The following is a 22,569-nucleotide window of genomic DNA, read 5'->3' as shown; positions in this document are numbered from 1 at the left end:
TGACACCTGGTCTGCCAGTGTCGCTGTCACACCCCTCACTAAGCCCTGGAGACCACTGTCATGTCTGCCACCAGAATGCTGACAATCCCTATGGCAAGAAACCCCCTGAACACCAATACAGACATATCTACAGAACACAGTGCTGAAATGAGTAATATTTGATCTCTCAAAGTGCACACGCACCTCTTCTCCCATCACAGTGACAACTCTTTCAACCTGCTCCAAATAATCCCTCCACCCTTCAATTCTGCTACACCTAACATAGTGAACAACAGCTGGAGTGCATGCAGATAAATGCTGAAATTCAGATCTGTGGAACACAACAATGGCCCCTTCTCATAGTCCTTCCTTGTGTTTAGTTATTATGGTACCACCCTTACTGAATCATTCCCATTGGCCAGTGCCAGCCCCAAGAGAGCAGAGTTAAGGTTCTGATGTGGAGGTGGCATGTACCTTAACTCTATTTCCTGGTTTTCAAGAGGTTTGAGCATAGCTGAACTTGATGTTCTGGAAGGGCACAAGGAATCACTGGACAATATTAACGCTGTATTAATGAAGATTTGCGGCAGCTAATATATTTGTTTATCTAGATGGATATGTACACATTTTTGTGATTTAGTGTAATCCCAGTTCGACTAGTGGTAGGACATTTGTTTGCATCCAGTCAAATTCACTCTCAAATCCCCCATTCATTCCCTTCCTACATACACCCACACATCCCATATTACATAGCAAGGAAGTACCTCTACATGTTTGCAAGTAGAATAAATATCTGCCCCTGGTTAACTTTAACAATCTGTGATAAATCATGTCTGGTTTTGTTGATTTATTCCTCCTCCCTTACTTAAAATGTCTGCTTTGTTAATCTTGCTATTATTTAGGAAGTTCTCTCTGACCCAGTACATGGTCAAAATCAGTAGGCATGTTTATCTCCCATGCTAAAAATGTTAAGCCTCAGTGACTTTACCACCCTCTGGATCTCTTTATCCTGCCATATTCTAAATTTCCTTTCTGATCTTTAGCTTTTATAAAACAGAGATAGGAACTATAATTCAAACCAACCCTCAAACTGTATTTATTTAGAGGTTTTCCTTTACAGTTCCCCTATTATTTTGGTATGTTTGGGGATATAGGTTGTAGTCTCCATAGTCCATTGAAAATATTTCCATTGTTGAAAATATTATAGCAAATATTCTCTTTCAAACTATTTTGGTTTAAGATAATAATAGCCACTTCATTTAACCTCTGGTTGGTTTTCACAAAGCTGCCTATGGGAGTCTGCATGGATACACTTCTAAAAATAAATTTCCTTTTCTGCATGAGTAGACATTAAAGCTGCTCAATTTCTGTTCAGCTATTTGAATTATAAAACAGTTTTCAGGGAGTGATCAGAAAAAGGTTATATCTGTGGGTTTTGTTACCTTCCCTCAATCTGACATTCTGTATCTAGGATAATCCATTAGAGCAGGCTGAGGTGAAATCAGCTATTCCTCATCAATCTATCACTTTCCTGTTTCAAAATAAAGACAGTGGATTTCTTGAGAGAATAAACTAAATGAAAAAGAGTTACAAGTCAATTTACAGTAGTCACGAGTAACATAATCAGTAGATAATATTTGTGTAACTGAAGTGGACATCTATATATGGTAGCAGTCTGTAGATGAGAGAGAGGTCCATGTTCCCTCTAATTTTTTCCATCCATGTGCAGAATAAATTGTATATGTACTGAGGTATATGTGGATGTATGTCACCATTATAAACACAAAACCTAGATATAATATATATTTTTAAAAAGTTATCATAGGGATAATTACTCCAGCCAGGACAGGTTAAGCATTTTAGAACCCACTAACCAAAGAATTAAATTGAAGGGTAAGAGAAATAAAAATTATGAAATGCATAGACCAGCCAAAACACTAAAATAACACTTTGAAAGAATAAAATTACAGAGAATATATGTGCATTGTAGGAAGTCCCAAGAAGTAACAACAACAATACAAGTATGTGTTGGGAGTTGAGTGTGAAAGAGAGTCTGTGTGTGTGTCACAGAGAGTCTGTGTGTGTGTGTATGTGTGTGTGTGTAAGAGAGAGAGAGAGAGAGAGAGAGTGTATGTATTTGCTGGCTGCTGGGGAAGTTTCTGAGAGATACCGTGCGCTGTCTCCTTAAAGCACTCACTGAAAGCTCTCCTGCTCTGTCCTGAGTCCTGTCTCCCCTGCCCCTGCTCTGTGGAGCTGGGGTACATGGACGGGGGGAGGGAAAAAGAGAGAGAGTGTGTGTGTGAGAGAGAGAGACAGAGGGACAGAGCCCTGGTCTACACTACAGGGTTAGGTCTAATTTAGCCACGTTAGGTCGATTTTATAAGCAATGCGTCAATGCAAGCAACCCCGTTCCATTGACCTAAAGGACTCTTAAAGTTGACTGCTGTACTCCTCCCCGGCGAGGGGAGTAGCACTAAAATCAACCTTGCTGGGTCGAATTTGGGGTAGTGCGGACGCAAATCGACATTATTGGCCTCCGGGAGCTATCCCAGAGTGATCCAATGTGACCGCTCTGGACAGCACTTTCAACTCAGATGTACTAGCCAGGTACACAGTAAAAGCTCCGGGAAAGTTTGAATTTCATTTCTTGTTTGGTCAGCGTGGCGAGCTCAGCAGCACAGGTGACCGTGCAGACCTCCCAGAATCGCAAACGAGCTCCACCGTGGACCAAAAGGGAGACACTGGATCTGATTGCTGTATGGGGAGAAGAATCTATGAAGGCTAAACTCCAATCAAAAAGAAGAAATGCTAATATATATGCCAAAATCGCACAGGGCATGATGGACAGAGGCTACAACAGGGACACACAGCATAGATTCATAGTAAACAGGGGAGTTTGAGTGGGAGTTCTGTTGGAAGAGAAGGTATTTGTACTTGGTTTTGTATTTTTAGTATTTGTGTGTGTGTGTGTAGAGGCTTGTAGAGGCTTTTTGCTGGGAGAGAAGCTGAGCCCTGATTAGGGGGCGGGGCTTTGTGCTGGGAGAGAAGCTGAGCCTGATTAGGGGGCGGGGCTTTGTGCTGGGAGAGAAGCTGAGCCTGATTAGGGGGCGGGGCTTTTCTGACTAGAGGTCCTATAAAGGTAGCCAGCCAGTCATGCAGCAGCACAGACAGCTGCAGCAGCACAGGAGCTAGCAAAAAGAGCTGTAAACAGGGGAGTTTGAGTGGGAGTTTGTATTGTGGTGCTTATTTGGGGTTTGTTTTTGCTGTGTGGGGGATGGGGGTCTTTTTGGTGTGGCTTGTGTTTCCCAGATTAACAGGACTTAGGTGGGAAGGCTATGATGGATATGGATGCAGCTGTGGGAGTGACTCGTGTAGTGGAAGACACATTGAGGATGACTGGATGTGGAAGCTGTGGTATGTACATGATCCTGGAGGGGGGACCTGGTAAGAGTTTTTTCTGCATGAAATGCCATCTGATAGAGCTGATGGAGGAAAAGATCTGAGGTTTGGAGATGCAGGTGGAAAGTCTGGTTGAGTTTAGGAAGGGGTTTGAGCAGATGATGGAGCAAAGACATGAGGTATCTGAAGGGAAAAGCTCAGACTTACAGATGGAAGCAGGGCTGGGGAATTTTGAGGGGAGACTGGGTGAGGAAAGTGGTCAGTGGAAGCATGTGACTAAAAGGACCAGGCAGAGGAAAAGACGGGCTAGTGAAGGAGAAATAGAGCTTAGGAACAGGTTTGCAGAGTTGGAAAATGAAGAAGAGGCTCAGCAGGTACTTGTTGAAGGTGGAAGGGTAAGGAAGAAGAGAAGAGAGGCTAGTCCTATAGGAAAAGGGGAAGAGTCAAGGGAGACTACACCAAATATCAGCCCCAGCGGGATACAGGATGGGTTGAAGAGGATTATAAGGGAAAATAGGAATGGAAAGAACTTGCAGCCAGAGGGAACAGGGGAGAGACTGGAGAAGAGCACCGTCACCAGGAAAAGGCAGGTCTATGTGATCGGGGACTCTTTATTGAGAAGAATAGACAGGCCTGTAACTAGAGCTGATCCAGAGAATAGAAGGGTGTGCTGTCTTCCGGGTGCTAAGATACAGGATGTAGACCTGAGGTTGAAAAGGATCCTAAAGGGAGCGGGAAAGAATTCCCTAATTATCCTTCATGTGGGAACAAATGATACGGCTAGATTCTCACTGGAAAGTATTAAGGGAGACTGTGCTAGGCTGGGGAAGACGCTTAAGGAAATTGAGGCTCAGGTGACCTTTAGTGGGATCCAGCCTCTTCCTAGAGAAGGGCAATAAAGGTGTGACAAGATTATGACTGTCAACAGATGGCTTAGACAGTGGTGCTATAAGGAGGGCTTTGGGATGTATGACCACTGGGAGGCATTCATGGACAGAGGGCAGTTCTCTCGGGATGGACTTCATCTGAGTAGGGAAAGAAATAGACTTCTAGGATGGAGGCTGGCACAATTGATAAAGAGAGCTTTAAACTAGGAATTTGGGGGTGATGGTTGGGAGATGTCCAGGTAAACTCCACACCAGATTTTAGCATTGAGAGGGAAGAAGATGAAGTAAGAAAGGATACAGCCGTGGGTAGGAGAAGGTATATAAGGAGCGAGGGCAGTGTGGATACTAGTTTAATAGGTTATACTGGCTGTAGAATGACTGTGCCTAATAGGGTACAGAATGTGAGAGAGGCCAAACAGCAAAAATTAAGATGTTTGTACACCAATGCGAGGAGCCTAGGTAACAAAATGGAGGAACTAGAGCTACTGGTGCAGGAAGTGAAACCAGATATTATAGGGATAACAGAAACATGGTGGATAGTAGTCATGACTGGACTACAGGTATTGAAGGGTATGTGCTGTTTAGGAAAGACAGAAATAAAGGTAAAGGTGGTGGAGTAGCATTGTATATCAATGATGAGGTAGAATGTAAAGAAATAAGAAGCGATGCAATGGATAAGACAGAGTCCGTCTGGGCAAAAATTACATTGGGGAAGATAACTAGTAGAGCCTCTCCTACGATAGTGCTTGGGGTGTGCTATAGACCTCCGGGATCTAATTTGGATATGGATAGAGCCCTTTTTAATGTTTTTATTAAAGTAAATACTAATGGAAACTGCATGATCATGGGAGTTTTTAACTTCCCAGATATAGACTGGAGGACCAGTGCTAGTAATAATAATAGGGCTCAGATTTTTCTAGATGCGACAGCTGATGGATTCCTTCATCAAGTAGTTGCTGAACCGACTAGAGGGGATGCCATTTTAGATTTAATTTTGGTGAGTAGCGAGGACCTCATAGAAGAAATGGTTGTAGGGGATAATCTTGGCTCAAGTGATCATGAGCTAACTCAGTTCAAACTGAACGGAAGGATTAACAAAAATAAATCTGCAACTAGAGTTTTTGATTTCAAAAGGGCTGACTTTCAAAAATTAAGGAAATTAGTTAGGGAAGTGGATTGAACTGAAGAATTTATGGATCTAAAGGTAGAGGAGGCCTGGGATTACTTTAAATCAAAGCTGCAGAAGCTATCGGAAGCCTGTATCCCAAGAAAGGGGAAAAAATTCATAGGCAGAAGTTGTAGACCAAGCTGGATGAGCAAGCATCTTAGAGAGGTGATTAAGAAGAAGCAGAAAGCATACAGGGAGTGGAAGATGGGAGGGATCAGCAAGGAAAACTACCTTATTGAAGTCAGAACATGTAGGGATAAAGTGAGACAGGCTAAAAGTTGAGTAGAGTTGGACCTTGCAAAGGGAATTAAAACTAATAGTAAAAGGTTCTATAGCCATATAAATAAGAAGAAAACTAAGAAAGAAGAAGTGGGGCCACTAAACACTGAGGATGGAGTGGAGGTTAAAGATAATCTAGGCATGGCCCAATATCTAAACAAATACTTTGCCTCAGTCTTTAATAAGGCTAAAGAGGATCTTCGGGATAATGGTAGCATGACAAATGGGAATGAGGATATGGAGTTAGATGTTACCATATCTGAGGTAGAAGCGAAACTCAAACAGCTTAATGGGACTAAATCGGGGGGCCCAAATAACCTTCATCCAAGAATATTAAAGGAATTGGCACCTGAAATTGCAAGCCCATTAGCAAGAATTTTTAATGAATCTGTAAACTTAGGAGTTGTACTGAATGATTGGAGAATTGCTAATATAGTTCCTATTTTTAAGAAAGGAAAAAAAGTGATCCGGGTAACTACAGGTCAGGTAGTTTGACATCTGTAGTATACAAGGTCCTGGAAAAAATTTTGAAGGAGAAATTAGTTAAGGACATTGAAGTCAATGGTAAATGGGACAAAATACAACATGGTTTTACAAAAGGTAGATCGTGCCAAACCAACCTGATCTCCTTTTTAGAAAAAGTAACAGATTTTTTAGATAAAGGAAACGCAGTGGATCTAATTTACCTAGATTTCAGTAAGGCATTTGATACCGTGCCACATGGGGAATTATTAGTTAAATTGGAGAAGATGGGGATCAATATGAACATCAAAAGGTGGATAAGGATTTGGTTAAAGGGGAGACTGCAACGGGTCCTACTGAAAGGCAAACTGTGAGGCTGGAGGGAGGTTATCAGTGGAGTTCCTCAGGGATCGGTTTTGGGACCAATCTTATTTAATCTTTTTATTACTGACCTTGGCACAAAAAGTGGGAGTGTGCTAATAAAGTTTGCAGATGATACAAAGCTGGGAGATATTGCCAATTCGGAGAAGGATCGGGATATTATACAGGAGGATCTGGATTACCTTGTAAACTGGAGTAATAGTAATAGGATGAAATTTAATAGTGAGAAGTGTAAGGTTATGCATTTAGGGATTAATAACAAGAATTTTAGTTATAAGTTGGGGATGCATCAATTAGAAGTAACGGAAGAGGAGGAGGACCTTGGAGTATTGGTTGATCATTGAGCTGCCAATGTGATATGGCTGTGAAAAAAGCTAATGCGGTTTTGGGATGCATCAGGAGAGGCATTTCCAGTAGGGATAAGGAGGTTTTAGTACCATTATACAAGGCACTGGTGAGACCTCACCTAGAATACTGTGTGCAGTTCTGGTCTCCCATGTTTAAAAAGGATGAATTCAAACTGGAGCAGGTACAGAGAAGGGCTACTAGGATGATCCGAGGAATGGAAAACTTGTCTTATGAAAGGAGACTTAAGGAGCTTGGCTTGTTTAGCCTAACTAAAAGAAGGTTGAGGGGAGATATGATTGCTCTCTATAAATACATCAGAGGGATAAATACAGGAGAGGGAGAGGAATTATTTAAGCTCAGCACCAATGTGGACACAAGAACAAATGGGTATAAACTGGCCACCAGGAAGTTTAGACTTGAAATTAGACGAAGGTTTCTAACCATCAGAGGAGTGAAGTTTTGGAATAGCCTTCCAAGGGAAGCAGTGGGGGCAAAACATCTATCTGACTTTAAGATTCTACTTGATAAGTTTATGGAGGAGATGGTATGATGGGATAATGTGATTTTTGGTAATTAATTGATCTTTAAATATTCAGGGTAAATAGACCTAATCCTCTGAGATGGGATATTAGATGGATGGGATCTGAGTTACCCAGGAAAGAATTTTCTGGCTGGTGAATCTTGCCCATATGCTCACTTTAAGTCCTGTACTCTAATCATTGTATCATACTTTTTCCCTTTCCATTTCCTGCCAGGATGCTCTTTAAAAATGAATTTAAGTCACATTAAAAGGTACAAGATATACAAATCTGAAGACTGAAAACATCTCTTCATCCAACCACAGGTATAGGACCAGCTCTCTGATGGTTAAAACTGTACATGGTTTTGTTTCTTTAACAAGCTAAAATATTTGGCTACATATAGAATATATTTGAATAATAAAGTTAATTGCTTAAAATGTAGTGAGTTACGTAACAATGAGGGAAAATATATGAATAAATAATGTACTATATTGAAATGGAATCATCTATCAGAATGCAATGGTGCTGTTCCGCTTGATACATAAAAAGTGTACTTTTTGTATTACCTGTGCAATACCCTGATCTCTGGTTGTGAGAGTCTGATCTGCATACAGTTCCTAAAGAACTATCAAGTATCCAAATCCCTGTACTCTGACTGATTGGCTGACAGCCATTATTCATCAGGTTGCAACCATTTGCTTAATCACTGCATGGTTATTTCTATATAACCATATGGGATAGGGGATGGCATGCCCTCTTACTGCTCTGGTGCCGCCTAGTGTTCCATCTGGGAATAAGTTCACCACATTGACACCCCTTCCTGCAATTGCTCAGCCCATTGTCTCACTCACTCATCTGTGGCCTCTCTCGCATTGCTGGAGCTGCAGCACTTTCTTCCTTGTGGCTTTGTCCTCCAGCCAAGTCACACTGAAGTTCTCCCCCTTCAAGGGTATTATCAGAGTCTCCTTTTAATTATAGGGTTGCCAACCCTCCTGGTTTCACCAGGAGTCTCCTGGAATTAGGTCCTATCTCCCGAAGGATACTGATGCCAAACCAGGAGATTTTAGGCCCCTACAAGTCCAGCAGCGCAGCTGGGCTAAGGCAGGCTCCCTGCCTGCCCTGGCCCCATGCCGCTCCCGGAAGTGGCTAGCATGTCTCTGAGGCCCTTGGGGGGGAGGGCAGGAGATCTCCGTGCACTGCCCCCGCCTTGAATGCTGACTTCGCAGTTCCCATTGGCTGGGAACTGTGGGCAATGGGAGCTGTGGGGGAGGTGCATAGGCAGCGCATGATTCCCTGTCCCTTCCCCCCAGGTGCTGCAGGCTTCTTCTGGGAGCAGCGTGGGGCCAGGGCAGGCAGGGAGTCTGCCTTAGCCCCACTCCACCACGGACTGGGAGCCTCCTCAGGTAAGTGCCTTCTGGCCGGAGCCTGTACCCCGAGCCCCCTTCTGCACCCCAACCCTCTACCCCATCCTGGAGCCCCCTCCTGTACCCAAACTCCCTCCCAGAGCCTGCACCCCAATTAAGCCTCACTGCATCCTGGCTCCCCTCCAGGTGCGGTTTATGGCTAACTGACCTCTCTTGCCCATAATAACCCCTGCAGGGCTAGTGTGGGATGAGTGCCCCCTCGTACCATACTATGAAGATGCAATTCTCCATTAAATTGCATCAGCAGTTCCACTTTCTTAGGAAAAGATGTACTGTGAGCTTGAAGCAATTGGAAAATAGTGCATGCATGGAGATCTGAGTGTTCAGGGCAAGATTATAGGTCCCTCATATAATAAGTCCTTGCTGTTGGGTGTTCATGATTTAAAAACAGGGTACAGGTCTGAACAATTGGGCTTTCCTTTGTTTGTTTGTTTTTTGACCAAAATGTCTCATGTGTGCCCATATAGTGGCTGGTCCACAGAAGACGATAGCTTGATCCTAGTTACTCCTTTAGCTCAAGTGGTAGAGGTCTGTGGTGTGGCTCAAAAGGTCATACACTCAAACTCTGCTTACTATCTTTGCAGCAAGGGAATCAATATGGTTTCACATAATGGAATTTATATATTATCAGGGCATTTTTTATTTTTAAAAAAATAGGAAATTGTATACAAAAAGCTATGATAAAGAACATTAAGATTATCAGATAAAGGATTCAAATTCCAAAATATCAGTATTGAGGTTCCCCCGTGCAACTTTAGTTCAGTCCCCTTGTGTGTATGCATTAGATACAGTTTTTAATTACATGATCACAGGATTGCATTACTCAAGACACAGGCTGGGGACAGAATAAGGCAGAGGCCTGCAAGAAGAAAAAGGATGCTCTTTTGGGTTTAGAGCATGGAACTGACACTACGTCTACACTACTGCAGTAAGTCAATCTACATTACACTATACAACTCCAGCTACGTAGGGTGACCAGATGTCCCGATTTTATAGGGACAGTCCCGATATTTGGGACTTTTTTTTTATATGGGCTCCTATTACCTCCCACCCCCTATCCCAATTTTTCACACTTGCTATCTGGTCACTCTATAGCTATGTGAATAACATAACTGGAGTTGATGTACCTTTGGTCGAGTTACCGAGGGGTCTACACCACGGGGGGGGTCGACGGGAGAAAATCTCCCATTGACTTACCTTACTCTTCTCATCTGGGGTAGAGTACAGGGGTTGACTGGAGAGCAATCTGCAGTCGCTTTGGTAGGTCTTTACTAGACACGCTAAATCGACCGTTGGTGGATTGATCTCAGAGCATCGATCCCTACCATAGTGTAGACCTGCCCTTATTCAGGAAAGCTGAGTTCTGTCCTTGTGGGTAGCTATTCCACAGTTTCCACAGCCTATTAGAATTCTGGGTTGAGGTCCCAATGCCTGATGGGGCAAAAACATTGTCATGGGTGGTTTTGGGTACATGTCATCAGTCTCCCCTCCCTTCGTGAAAGCAACGGCAGACAATTGTTTCACGCCTCTTTTTGCTGTGGGCGCCATACTGCTTTCAGCAGATGGACAGTAGGGCTTCAAACCATTGTCATCGAGTGCTATGAATCCACCTCGCAGGTCCTCTATATGACCATCGTCATCCACCACTTCTGCAGCAATTCTGCTCAGCTGCTCGTCTTGCCATACTATGGCAAGCTTGCAGCCCGCTCAGCTGTTGTGTCTTGGCAGCAGACGGTGCAATAGGTCTGCAAAACTGGTCATCCAACCACCACTTCCCCTGCAACTCTATTCTCCTGCAGATGCCATACCACGGCAAACATGGAGCCCGCTCAGATCACCGCAGCAGTTACGAGCATTGTAAACAGCTCGTGCATTATCATGCGGTATATGCAGAACCAGAACCTGCAAGAGCAGGCGAGGAGGCAACGGCAGCACGGTGACGAGAGTGATGAGGACACGGACACAGACCTCTCTCAAAGCACAGGCCCCAGCAATTTGGCCATCCCTGTGGCAATGAGGCAGGCTCATGCCATGGAACGCCGATTCTGGGCCCAGGAAACAAGCACAGACTGGTGGGACCACATAGTGTTGCAGGTCTGAGATGATTCCCAGTGGCTGCAAAACTTTTGCATGCCTAAGGGCACTTTCATGGAACTTCGTGTCTTGCTTTCCCCTGCCCTGAAGTGCAAGAATACCAAGCTGAGAGCAGCCCTCACAGTTCACAAGCGAGTGGCGATAGCCCTCTGGAAGCTTGCAACGCCGGACAGCTACCGGTCAGTCGGGAATCAATTTGGAGTGGGCAAATCTACTGTGGGGGCTGCTGTGATCCAAGTAGCCAACACAATCACTGAGCTGCTGCTATCAAGGGTAGTGACTCTGGGAAATGTGCAGGTTATAGTGGATGGCTTTGCTGCAATGGGATTCCCTAACTGTAGTGGGACAATAGACGGAACGCATATCCCCATCTTGGGACCGGAGCACCAAGGCAGCCAGTACATAAACCGAAAGGGGTACTTTTCAATGGTGCTGCAAGCACTGGTGGATCACAAGGGATGTTTCACCAACATCAATGTGGGATGTCCAGAAAGGTACATGACGCTCGCATCTTCAGGAACTCTGGTCTGTTTGAACAGCTGCAGCAAGGGACTTACTTTCCAGACAAGAAAATAACTGTTGGGGATGTTGAAATACCAATAGTTGTTCTTGGGAACCCAGCGTACCCCTTTATTCCATGGCTCATGAAGCCATACACAGGCACCCTGGACAGTAATCAGGACCTGTTCAACAATAGGCTAAGCAAGTGCAGAATGGTGGTAGAACATGCATTTGGACGTTTAAAAGTGCACGGGCGCAGTTTACTGACTCAGTTAGACCTCAACAAAACCAATATTCCCATTGTTATTACTGCTTGCTGTGTGCTCCACAATATCTGTGAGAGTAAGGGGAAAGACGTTTATGGCGGAGTAGGAAGTTGAGGCAAATCGCCTGGCCGCTGATTACACGCAGCCAGACACCAGGGCGATTAGAAGAGCACAGCAGGGTGCGGTGCGCATCAGAGAAGCTTTGAAAACCAGTTTCATGGCTGACCAGGCTACGGTGTGACAGTTCTGTTTGTTTCTCCTTGATGAAAACCAGCCACCTTGATTCACTGCACTTCCCTGTAAGCCAACCGCCCTCCCCTCTCCCCTTCAATCACCGCTTGCAGAGGCAAAGTCATTGTTGTTTCAAATTCATGCATTCTTTATTAAATTTGTCACACAAATGGGGGATAACTGCCAAGGGAGCTCAGGATGAGTGAGGGAGGAGAGAAGCACTGAGTAGGGTGAGGGAGGAGGGAAGGACAAGGCCACACTGCACTTTAAAAACTTATTGAATGCTAGCCTTCTGTTGCTTGGGCAGTCCTCTGGGGTGGAGTAGTTGGGTGCGTGGAGCCGAGCCTCTCCCCTCCCCACCCCCACGTTCTTGTGTGGCTGGGTGAGGATGCTATGGAACTTGCGGAGGAGGGCGCTTGATTACACAGGGGCTGCAGTGGGGGTCTATGCCTTTCCTGCAGCTCAACCATACGCTGGAGCATATCAGTTTGATCTTCCAGTGGCCTCAGCATTGCATCCTGCCTCCTCTCATCATGCTGCTGCCACCTCTCCTGTTGCTCCAGCCATCTGTCCTCGCATTCATTTTGTGCTTTCCTGGACTCTGCCATTGTCTGCCTCCACGCATTCTGCTGGGCTCTTTCAGTTTGGGTGGACTTCATGAGCTCCGAGAACATTTCATGGCGAGTGGTTTTTTCACCTTCTTATCTGCACTAGCCTCTGGGAGGGAGATGCTAGTGGCAGCGTTGAAACATTTGCAGCTGCGGGAAGAAAAAAGGGGAGAGTAAAATTGAAAGAGACACATTGGCCATTTAAAGGGAGGGGCTGATGTTTTCAGGTTAACATGCAGCACAAACCAACTAAGCCCCCCCCACACACACCAAATTCTCTGGAATGATTGCTTTACCCCTCCCCCCACCATGTGGCTAACAGCAGATGATTTCTTTACAGCCCCAGGCAAACAGCCCAGCAGGAACAGCCACCTCTGAATGTCCCCATAATAAGATTCCCCTATTTCAACTAGGTAACCATGAATGATATCACTCTCCTGAGGAGAGCACAGAGAGATAAAGAACAGATGTTGTTTGAATGCCAGCAAACACTGGGACCGCATGCTGCCATGCTTTCTTATGTAATGATTCCAGACTACGTGCTACTGGCCTGGCGTGGTAAAGTGTCTTACCATGACAGGTTTCAGAGTAGCAGCCGTGTTAGTCTGTATTCGCAAAAAGAAAAGGAGTACGTGTGGCACCTTAGAGACTAACAAGTTTGAGCATAAGCTTTCGTGAGGTACAGCTCACTTCATCAGATGCATTTGGTGGAAAAAACAGAGGAGAGATTTATACACACACACAGAGAACTTGAAACAATGGGTTTATCATACACACTGTAAGGAGAGTGATCACTTAAGGTAAGCCATCACCAGCAGCGGGGGGGGGGGGGGAAGGAGGAAAACCTTTCATGGTGACAAGCAAGGTAGGCTAATTCCAGCAGTTAACAAGAATATCAGAGGAACAGTGGGGGGTGGGGTGGGAGGGAGAAATACCATGGGGAAATAGTTTTACTTTGTGTAACGACTCATCCATTCCCAGTCTCTATTCAAGCCTAAGTTAATTGTATCCAGTTTGCAAATTAATTCCAATTCAGCAGTCTCTCGTTGGAGTCTGTTTTTGAAGCTTCTTTGTTGAAGTATAGCCACTCTTAGGTCTGTGATCGAGTGACCAGAGAGATTGAAGTGTTCTCCGACTGGTTTTTGAATGTTATAATTCTTGACGTCTGATTTGTGTCCATTCATTCTTTTACGTAGAGACTGTCCAGTTTGGCCAATGTACATGGCAGAGGGGCATTGAGAGGCTCGTTCACCTGCGCATCTACCAATGTGATATATGCCATCATGTGCCAGCAATGCCCCTCTGCCATGTACATTGGCCAAACTGGACAGTCTCTACGTAAAAGAATGAATGGACACAAATCAGACGTCAAGAATTATAACATTCAAAAACCAGTCGGAGAACACTTCAATCTCTCTGGTCACTCGATCACAGACCTAAGAGTGGCTATACTTCAACAAAGAAGCTTCAAAAACAGACTCCAACGAGAGACTGCTGAATTGGAATTAATTTGCAAACTGGATATAATTAACTTAGGCTTGAATAGAGACTGGGAATGGATGAGTCATTACACAAAGTAAAACTATTTCCCCATGGTATTTCTCCCTCCCACCCCACCCCCCACTGTTCCTCTGATATTCTTGTTAACTGCTGGAATTAGCCTACCTGCTTGTCACCATGAAAGGTTTTCCTCCTCCCCCCCCCCCCCCGCTGCTGGTGATGGCTTACCTTAAGTGATCACTCTCCTTACAGTGTGTATGATAAACCCATTGTTTCAAGTTCTCTGTGTGTGTGTATAAATCTCTCCTCTGTTTTTTCCACCAAATGCATCTGATGAAGTGAGCTGTACCTCACGAAAGCTTATGCTCTAATAAATTTGTTAGTCTCTAAGATGCCACAAGTACTCCTTTTCTTTTTGTCCTACCATGGAGGATGCAATAAGACTGCCCTCCCCAGAAACCTTTTGCAAAGTCTTTGGGAGTACCTCCAGGACAGCGTCATTGAGATGTCCCTGAAGGATTTCCCCTCCATCCCCAGACACGTTAACAGACTTTTCCAGTAGCTGTACTGGCCGCGAATGCATGCCAAGTCTTCAGGGCAAATCAATCATTAAACACGCTTGCTTTTAAACCGTATAGTATATTTACAAAAGGTACACACACCAGAGGTGCCTTCTCCGCCTTCAAGGTCCGGGAGCCCGGGTTGGGAGAGTATTGGCTCCAGGTTGATAAACAGTTTCTGGCTGTCAGGGAAAACGGTTTCTCTGCTTGCCTGGTGTGCGCTATCTTCCTTGTCCCCAAAATCCTCATCCCTGTTGCGTGAGACTCCCTTGCAGGAGTTCTCATACAGGTGTGGGGTATATGTAGGGGCACCCCCTAGAATTGCATACAGTTCATCATAGAAGCGGTGTGTCTGGGCTCTGACCCCGAGCAGGCATTTGCCTCTGTGGTTTTTTGGTAGGCTTGCCTGAACTCCTTAAGTTTCATGCAGCACTGCTGTGGGTCACTGTTATAGCCTCTGTCCTTCATACCCTTGGAGATTTTTTCAAATATTTTGGCATTTCATCTTTTGGAACGGAGTTCTGATAGCACAGATTCATCTCCCCATATAGTGATCAGATCCAGTACCTCCCGTTCAGTCCACGCTGGAGCTCTTTTGCTATTCTGGGACTCCATGGTCACCTCTGCTGATGAGATCTGCATGGTCACCTGTGCTGATCAGCTTCCATGGTGGCCAAACAGGAAATGAAATTCAAAAGTTTGCGGGGCTTTTCCTGTCTACCTGGCCAGTGCATCCGAGTTGAGAGTGCTGTCCAGAGCGATCACAATGGAGCACTCTGGGATAGCTCCTGGAGGCTAATACCATCAAATTGCATCCACACTACCCCAAATTCGACCTGGCGATGTAGATTTCAGTGCTAATCCCCTCGTTGGGGAGGAGTACAGAAATCAATTTTAAGAGCCCATTAAGTCGACAAAAATGGCTTTGTTGTGTGGACGGATGCAGGGTTAAATCGATCTAATGCTGCTAAATTTGACCTAAACTTGTAGGGTATGCAAAGGGCTAAATGGGTTCCTCTGGGCCTGTTCAACAGCAATGATGCACACCTGCAACCATAGACACCGACTCTATGGGTGCTCTGTAGCTGAAGCACCCACATAACAGAAAAAAAACGAAAAAAAAGGGGTGGGGTGCTCAGCACTCACCAGCCATAGCTGTTCAGCAGAGTCCTGGGGCTGGCTGCCAATCAGCTGTTCAGCAGCTGGCAGGAGGTGCTTGGGAGAGGGTGGAGAGGAGCCAGCGGCAGGCGGGTGGGCATGCGTGGGGGGCCCGAGGAGGAGGAGGTGGAGTGTGGACAGACAGAGGCAGAGCAAAGGTGGACCCTTGGGGGAAGGGACGGAGTGTGGGGCGTGGCCTTTGGGCAGGAAAAGAAAAATCAGTGCCTATGCCTGCAAGACTTGTTCTGCTTGGTGGGGGGAACTTAAAAAGGGAAAACATGACCCAGGAGGGGGAAGTGAACAGCAGGAAGGCGGCCCTGCCTCAGACTGTTGAGACAGACTCACCAAGATGGAGACAGACACCACTCCTGAAGCTGCGTGACCCAGCCTCAGAATAGCATATCCCATGAAGAGGGGCTGGAAGTGGACCCTGTGTCAAGTAAGCCCAAAGGGCCGACCCAGGAAGACTGCCTGAGTTGCTTCTTTTCAGTTTCCCACAGACTCCCCTCTCCCATAAGTGACAAAAGAGAGGAGAGGACTTTTCTTTTTTGTTTGTTTACTCCAAGAACCTCTTGGGTGTCTCCTCAGGGGTGGGGGAGAAAAAGACTATACAAGGATCTGAAGTGGAAACTGGAGGGGACTTTAGGGGACCCCGTCCCCCTACATCATCCAACAAAGCCAAGCAGTATTTTTATTTCAGTATTTTCTGCACAGTATCTCCGTTTACCAGCAACACAGAGGCTGCTGGACATCTTTCAGGGTTTAGTTTTTTTGACAATGTCAAAATTGGAAGCTGTTTAATGCTCTGTGTGATGCATCAGAAACTAACCTTTGAAAGCTGCATGTAGAAGTGTAGCCCTGCTGCCCATCCGAGTTGGCAGCAACAAGGGCTGGGCTTAGTATCTAGGGATTCCGTTTCAATAACACAATGCAAAACAGTCTTGAGCCCCCACCCACTGACCTGGGACAATTACATACCACCTCCCTGGGCGGCTTTAAAAGGCAATACTTCCCCTCTCGCAAGCAGAGTCTGAATGTAGCAAAAGCCTTTTAATAAAGGAGGGAAACAATGCGGCATTATGTTGGGGAAATACCATAAACAGGATTCATAACACCAACCATGAGCAAAAGACCCACCCCCAAGTAAGTTTGGCAGTGTTCTTTTCCCCTCAGGGTCTTAAGTCCAGCAACCCAATAGTGACCCCCCCACCCCAGTTTCTGTCCTTGGTCAGTGCAGCCCCCCCCCCCCCAGAGTTCAGAAGTTCATCTGCAGAGTTTATCTCCCAGCCTGGGTGGAAGTGGAGGGAAGTATGGGGGGCATCTTACATGCTCCACTGCTCGGGTCGATGGCCAAGTGCCACGCCTCTCCATGCGGTTCTGCTGCAGTCTTCACTGCCAGCTGCGCCTCTCCGCCAGCCGCCCTGCTATCTGCTCTACTCCGCTCTCCACACCGCGCCGCTCCACTCCACTCCACATGCTAGCCATCTTGCTGTCTGCTCACCAACTTGTCTTCAGCCCTCCCCTGAACTTAACACAGCTCTCAGTAACTTCACAGAGCTGAAATCACTAAAGAGCTGATTTTTTAGCTGGTAGTAGGGGAGCCTCAGTGCTGGTGCACCACTAGCCCAAAGTAGGTCTAATGCTTAAATCTAAGTATCAGTGATTTCAGCTCTGCAGCCTGTAACAAGACTCCTAATGGAGCCAAAATTAGCTCTGTTTTTACACAGTGAAGAGTTCAAAGTAGTGTTTAGGGCCCAGACAGCCAGATATACATACCTGTTAGGGGGCTTATTCCTTCACCCACTTACTTCCCGGGTCTTTCTTGCATGAAGAGAGCAACAATACCCGAAGTCTAAAGCTGCAAACAATTCAATGTTTATTGGAGTGAACTTCCAGCAAGCATGATTCCAGTTTCCTTCCTTAGTGTCCCCCTTCCCAGCTCTGACACCACAGATGCTTACCTGTGTCCCCATTCCCATTTCCCCCTTTAGCAAAACATGATTCCAATTTCCCCCACCCACACACCCACCCCTTAAGGTTAACCTGTCCCCCTTATTTTCAGGCTTGACTTGTTTTTTCACCTCCCTTTCCTGGAGGGCCATAATCTGAGAGTCTTCTAGTAGCTTGTTTGCTGATCAGATGTATTCATTATTTGCAGCTCCTTTGTGCCCATCAGCTAGGTAATTTGCATTTGCACAGAGGCTTACTAGCTTGCTTTTGGATCCAAAGCAATTAACAGCTCAGAGACTGTCTTAAAAGGGAAACATTCCATTTCCACTAGAGTTCTGATTACTTTCCACTTTCATCTCCTGCTCCAAAACACAGATCTGAAAAAGAAAGCACAACCTATTGTGGCTCCTTTAGGAGCCCTATTAGGATTTTAATGAAATGTTTTAAATACCATGTTTTATTGCATTTCTTTTACCCCTTCTCCAATATACACTGCACACGTCCTGGGAAAATGCACATTCCTTCCATATAGTTTAACCTCCATAACATTAGCCATATTAATTTTACACAAGGTGTAACTGCCTCCCCCATGTCCACAGAGTTTTCATGCACACCCACCAAAGCAACAATCTGATCCCCCAGAGCCACCCCAAGGCTCAGTGTTCCCATCATTCCTCCCCTTTTCCTTTTCTTTTACCTGTGCACACACAAAATTCTCTTGTGCCTAACATTTCTTGCACTGCGATTACTCTTTCACACAACTGTTCCTGATTACACACCCATCTTGTACAACTAAACACAAGTTACATTCCAGTAGAAACCCCTTACATCCTTTAGTGTTTTTGATTACATTACCCCAGTCAAATAATTTTGATCAGATTCTCTCTCCACCTGCTGCCTGCAGCAGTCCCTTATAGACCATTTCTGTGGGAAAAGGGCCCATTTTCCCTCAGAATAGCTGTAAAGGCTTCTGGGGATAGAAGCCTAGTGGTGGTAGTAGCCACTCTACCTGACCCCCTTGGATAATTTAATTATCAAGCTTCCATCCAATGTGACTGCACAGAGTTGCACATACAGTTACATTTATATAACTGGATTTGATCATTAAACAAAAACTTCCTTCTTCTAACACAACTGTTACTCTTAAAATCTTTACAACAGTTACCTTTTACATTTCCACAACTCCCAAATGTTCACTTTCCTGCAAACCCTGTATTATCAATTTTTGCAAAAGCTATTTGTAACTTTTCACTCATTTCTTTAAATCACTTACTCCTACATTTAGTTCTTTAAGGTAGTGCAATTTGTCTGTAACAACTTAGCCACCAAGTACAATTATTGCCACACGGCTGCCTCAACCTGTGCTGTCTTTGCCTTGAGACTGTTCAAAGAGGCAGTAAAACATTTGTCTTCATGGATGCCCATGGATCTTTTACTCCAAAAATTCCAGTAGAATACAGCAGACCTCCCTCATACTTTCTCGAAAATAACCAAAAACATCTCACATAAATATCCAAAGTACCCTCCATTAAAGCTTCAGAAAAACAAGTGTGGAAAGGCAAGGGGAAGAGGTGGAAAGAAACCAATTAAGCCTATCATATCAGTTTAAAGTATAGGTTACCAGCAGCAAATTAAATAAACTGAGAAAAAGGAAAAGGATATAGTTAGCTCTGAGCCAAGTAGGCTCCTTGGGTTGAAACAGTAGGGAACCCTTATCCCCAGGTTCTCATTCTGGCTCTGGGAGAAGAGTGGGGGTTGTTACCTGCTCCTGCAAACCCTGCCATTTTGCACTTTAAAACTTTTTTCCCCCTTCTTTCTCTCCACTCCCCCAAGACCAAGTCCCAGCTCCAGTCTCTAAAGGTAGTCTGTTAACTCTGCTTTTGACTTTAAACCCTGTTGTGCCAAATCATCTTTAACCACCCCTAACTAATTTACAGCCCTTCAGCAGCCCTTGCTGAAGCAGCACCAAACTTGAAAGATTACTGGCAGCTTCCCATAATGCTGCCCTTACTTCAAACCTCTCACAAGCCGACTGAAGTGCCTCCTTTCCCTGGAAGGCATTCAGTCCCAATGGGCAGGGACCTTCTTCCATTACCCATATACCAAAGGAGGGTGGGCTCCTCATCCACCTCCCATCTCTCTGGTTCCCCTAACACTTCCTCCATTTCCTTTTTAATCTCATCCCAGGCTGACCCCTGCATCTGGTATGGGCCCCTTATCCATTTATCCAAAAAATCTTTTACCCTAGCTTGCCAGAACCCGCAACTACCATCACGAGAGTTCACTATACTCCCTCCAAGCAGCTGCACGGACTGTGGGGGAGAGGGGACTTACAGGCTGCTACTCACCTATCCAATGCAACGCATCCAAGTCACCAGCACAAAGATGTTAGGGGACTTATTTCTTCACCCACTTACTTCCCTGGTCCTTCTCACATGAACAGAAAACAACAATACCCAAAGATGCAAACAATTTGATGTTTATTTGGGTAAGCTCCCAGCAAGCATGATTCCAATTTCCTAACAATACCTACACCCAACCTTTCTCAATTCACTGGATTTTGGAACCCAGGTCCCTTGCCTAGCGAGTGCTACTTAGTTGAGGGCAAGTCCCTCTGTCATAAAATGCCAAGTACTGTTCTACTGTCCTTGATTCACATAACCAGGATAACAATCCTTTATTACTCCTTCCCCAATAACAAAGAGACTGGGGATCCCACAGCAGCCAAAGTGACCATTTGGGCAAGTAGTCCATCATGCTAGGCAGGGTGGGTGTGCCCATGCAAACGAGATCAGCTCCTGAAGTCCTTTTCCACAACTCACCATCAGATGTCAGGGTAGAGCTCATTCTGACTCTGCTTACAGAAGTAACAACTAATGCTCACACTTCAAAGAGAAATACCACATCTTCAATCTCAGATCCCCTGGGCTTCAATTTTTTTTTTCAGTCAGAGGGTTAATCAAAGCTTTGTTTAGCTTTTCCAATAAAGGAGTAAAAGCTGAAAGGGTCCTGCAAGTTTTGGAATCTGAATTCAGCTAAAACATATGGGATAAAATTAATTGGGTTTTGAATTTGAGGAGTGAGAAAGTTAAGAACATGAAGCTGAACATTGAATATCAGGAAACATGTCCTAATGGCAAATATCTACTAAAGCATGGTGAACTTTTTCATGAGCAAGCACAAAGTCTTATCGCCTTCTGTCATTTAAAACTGGACTAGATAAGCACTGAAAGATAGACTGTAGAGAACAATGCCTTCACTGTCAGGATGCCAAGGTTCATTTTGACTCTAGTTTCTATGATTTATACCATTTCCTCATTCTTCTATATGACCTGTATTCCCTACTTTAAGAATGTTATAAAATTAGAAAAATATTTTGTAAAAGCCATATTTTAAAAAAAGTTCAAATTGAAAGTGCCAATGATGGGGTGAAACCAACCAGGGGATGGAAATGGGTAAAGAGCTACTTAATTACATCTGTTGCACCTGTGCAGTAATTAATTAATTAAAATTGCTTCTCACCTAGAGAAGCCAAAGAGGCATCAGGTGATAATGTAATAGGACAACTGGGCCTCATAAAAGGAAAGGAGAGTTCAGTGGCAAGGGAGGAAGCCTAGGGAGTAGAATGTCTTGTGAAGGGAACCAAGCTAAAGTCTGTAGGAGAACAGACAACTCTGAGAGATGCCAGTGCTCATGGCTGGAGCTGGGGAGAAGACTCTGATGTACCTAAGAAGGAGGCTAGAGTGGTTGAGAGACTTTTTTTGAACATTAGCTTAAGCTTTTGTTACCCTCCCCCTGCAAAAAGATCCCAGAGCTCAGGCTCCAGCCTGAATATCTACATTGCAATTAAACAGCTCCTTAGCCCAAGCTCCAGGTGCCCAAGGCAGGTTGGCTTGGACAAGCTACAGATTATTTGCAGTGTAAACATACTTTTCATTTTTTTGTTAGCTTATAAAAGGTATTCTGCAGTTTTACTTAGGCCATGTCTACACTAATACTTATTTCAGTAACACTTAAGTCTCTCAAGGGTTTGAAATTATTTGGTGGTGTTAGATTTGAAGCAATTTGTATTCGTTTTATGTCTTTCTCCTAAGAATCCTACAATACTTGCTAAAACTGAGAATTGAAATCTTATGTTTCAAGATATGTTATACATTTGATCAGTGTTGCTACCTCCCAGAACTGGAAGACTCAAATTATTTTTTTGGTTTCTATACTGTTATGATTAAAAAACAGCAGAATGGTTGCTAGTAGCTGGACAGCTGAATGCCTTAATACTGCAGTTTTCTCCAGATATTATAAGATTCTTCATAAGCACTGTTGGTTGTTATAGACAGCAAAAATTTAAAGACTAAATATAAACAAGACAGCACAAGACCAAAAAAATAGCAAAACAAGGGCTCCAATTCTACTTTGTGCTGTGGCATAAAAGGGCATAGTGGGCACCTGGGGAATTCCACTAGTGTAGGAGGGTTTCTTTGGGCAGTGCTGTACCACCATCCTGCACAGCCCTTACTGCAGAGGTATGGCTGCAGGCATACTAGAGACAGGAAAGGAAGCATGATCTGGCTATTCATTCAGGCTGTGAAGAATCCCACAGGCAGACATGCAAGGCTGTCATAACTTAGATCAGCCAGGGGACTGCTTTATTCCACCTTAGTTATGGTGTTTTGGGGGTTTTCCCAGCCTCCTTCATCATGGTCAGTTTCTTTCATTCTGAACAAAATTCTGTATGAATCACTGGTGTATGTATCGTATCATATGTCACCTTGAATCCAGTTGCAATCCCACTGCTTGGTAGAGGCCAAGGGAGTAACTTCTCTCTCTGGCAATTTCAAGACACTTGTGATGAA

This window comes from Dermochelys coriacea, chromosome 2 (assembly GCF_009764565.3).
Source record: "Dermochelys coriacea isolate rDerCor1 chromosome 2, rDerCor1.pri.v4, whole genome shotgun sequence".
Classification (NCBI taxonomy): domain Eukaryota; kingdom Metazoa; phylum Chordata; order Testudines; family Dermochelyidae; genus Dermochelys; species Dermochelys coriacea.
Note: the sequence above shows the minus strand (reverse complement) of the source record.